Raw genomic sequence first — 2,963 nt, 5'->3', positions numbered from 1 at the left:
ACAAAATGCAAGAAATGAGTATGCGTCACAGAAATTAACTATGAATAACTCCATTTTAAAAAAAGTACTTTCAGAGGCTCCATGAGCACATTCTGATCAAGTTGAGAGTAAGTGATGGTAAGTGATGAACTCCATTTGTACACGCTTCTTTATTAGGATCCACATTATTTTCTCCTTACGAAAAACGAGTCCATCTCGCGGCGGTACTGTGTACTACGCCATTTGGCTACGCCGCTAGATGGACTCGTTTCCCGTAAGGAGAAAATGACGCGGATCCTTATAAAGAGGCGTACACATTTAAAAAATTAACAATTAAGTTGCAAAGTTATGTCTCTATAACATACGTAAAATACGTAAAATACGTAAATGTTTATGACATATATGTGTCGAAAGTTGAAAAATGCAATTTATCAATATAGTGATCAAAATTTTTTCAGATCAAAATAGGATATCCTAGGGAGATGTTCTATATTAGTACAATGATAATTATAAATGTCCTGAACTAATCATATGAACGATTTAATGTTTTGTATCAGAATGGGAGCAATCTGATCAAATTAGGATATCCTAAGGAAATACACGTTGTTATGTGGGATGTTCAGCATCGCTATGTTTAGCCCGCTCCAGTTGATCAGTTCCATCGAACTTCATAATGGAGTTGTAAACACACTCCGTCAGGATGAGGTTAAGTAGTTCAAGTTGTTCAACAACTAAAGAACAAAAAGAAAAACAATATAAACCAAATTATACGTTTATTCTATTTTAAATATGTATATATCTAACTCATATGAGCTTTGCTTAGCTGTAGAAAGAGACATATGTGATGTAGCCAAGAAGACTAGAACTAAGGAGGATCAACTCGTGCCAATAGCGGTAGTGGGGGTGAGGCAAAAAGTGGCGACGGATAACTTCCCCCACTCTTGCGCTTCATTAGTCCTCTCTGTTGCTCTATATAGTCGTCGCTCTGTCGTTCTATAATCGTCACTTTGTCGCTCTTATATCGAACTTTCACACAATGCGCAGTGCCGCTGCACATCGTGTAAATAGCCGCGGACGTTTTTTGACTCATCCCCACCACGCGAGTTGATCCTCCTTAGTTCTAGTCTTCTTGGATGTAGCTTTCCACTGCGGGCTCAATATGGCTGTTTTAATTAAGTGGGGGTATGACTAATCAGAAATCGCGACGCCAATGTCGCTTCTCTCATATATAGGACTCTAAGAATTCCGACTCTAGTATTCCGACACTTACGACTCCGGCAGGCGACAGGCACCGCAAAACAATTGACGTTTATACTCAGCTATTAGCTGCTATCGCGATTTTATTTTTGACATTCCTGACTGATCGAAGCAGTTATCTCGTTCACGCTCATCACTGCGAAAGAGATACATCACCGCTCAAATACGATGGACTCCAACAAGCTTATTCCTTTTTATTACTCCATGAGCAGCAACAAAGAGGAAGATAAGGTTAGTCTTTACTGCAATCTATGTACCCAGGTAACAAAGTTTATCATTTTGACGGCAAATTCAAGTCACGTTTGTACAAATGACGTCAAGTGACCAAAAAGTGACCATAGGTCTTATTAGACTTCATTTCGTGACGTCAATATGATTTCATTGCCTGACGGTCTTAGAACATATATTACTGGAAGAGGAATATGGCGCTGAACGTGAAGCCAACATCTGTGCGACAGAGAAAGGTAGAGAAGTCCTAATGTTCGCATTGCGCATGCGCAGTACATTCGTACATTACACAGGGGTGCGTTCCAAAATCAACCTTGGTCAACCTCGTTGGTTGGAGGTTTGGAGGGGGATATAGTTAATTAATATCGTTTTCGATTGGAATGCACTAGCTGCACTCAGTGTCAAGAGCGTGTTCGATTGGTAGTACCAATGTGCACTTAGCAAGTGTCACGTGTTCATTTGACCGCACGATACTCGCGTAGTGCGCACTCAGTGCGCACTAAGTGGTACGAGATATTTTGACGGTGCCAGCTCAGTGCACTGGATACATATATAGGATATCAGTGCATCGTTTTGTCACAGTATCAAAGGATATACAATAGGGACAAGCAAATCTGTAATTTATAGCATGCAAATGTGTACAATTATTGATAAGTATGTACATATATGATATTCTTGATATCTTATATATTATTTAATTACATATAGTAAAAAATCATTACTTAAAGTTCTGAACATGAGATGTCGAGATTATTTTTCTGCGTTTTTCCTGCAGTCTAGTCAAATCCTTACAATCTTATAACTCGAAATGGCACTCCAGCTTTAGCACTGAAAATCTTGGCGTGTTCTTTTGAACTTGCACTATTCAATGCAATCCATGGAACTCGTCCAGTGTTAGTATGAACTGAGTGCGCACTGGTGCGCACTAACTTTTTTCCAATCGAAAACGCTATAAGGCAGTTATTTTGGGACGGTCTTGGATAGTGTGGGATGGTAGGGAGGGATTCCGTTCGTAAGTGACCGATTCAAGTAGAGAGCTCAATTCTTCAGCTTTTCACGTGGCAAGCTAGCGATCGGTTTGTGGTGAGTCCCTTCTAAGAGACGATGTTTTTTAACTTTTCAATTTTAAGATCAGGAAATATGTCACATCGACTTAATGTAGTACACGTATTTTAGTCGGTATTTATTGAGAATCGTTATCTTACCTCCAATTTTAATGAAATTAATTGAAATCGTTCACAGAAGTTTACAATAACGTATAATAAATCAACCTAACTAAGACTCCTTATAAATAAAACAACAATGAAAGAACAAGGGCAGTAGGAGTCAAGCGCGGGAGATGTTGCGCAAATAACACGACTATCGTAGCGTGAAACTTCTTTATTTTACTAAAGCGCTTACATGTTTCGGCTCATTTTTGAGCTTTCTTCAGAGATAACTAATAAATTCACATACATAGAATATAACAATTATTAACTAGTCATGGTGATCTTCCTCAC

At 38.8% G+C, this 2,963-nt stretch overlaps 1 pseudogene; it reads left to right on the top strand.

Annotated features, from left to right (window-relative positions):
• The first annotated feature begins 1,248 nt into the window (after positions 1-1,248).
• LOC108729174 (geranylgeranyl pyrophosphate synthase pseudogene) overlaps positions 1,249-2,963 on the top strand; it is a 7,120-nt pseudogene continuing 5,405 nt past the window's right edge.

Source organism: Mycetomoellerius zeteki, unplaced genomic scaffold (genome assembly GCF_001594055.1).
Source record: "Mycetomoellerius zeteki isolate Tzet28-1 unplaced genomic scaffold, Tzet1.0 scaffold705, whole genome shotgun sequence".
NCBI lineage: Eukaryota > Metazoa > Arthropoda > Insecta > Hymenoptera > Formicidae > Mycetomoellerius > Mycetomoellerius zeteki.
Note: the sequence above shows the minus strand (reverse complement) of the source record. Positions and strands in the feature narration are given on the sequence as shown.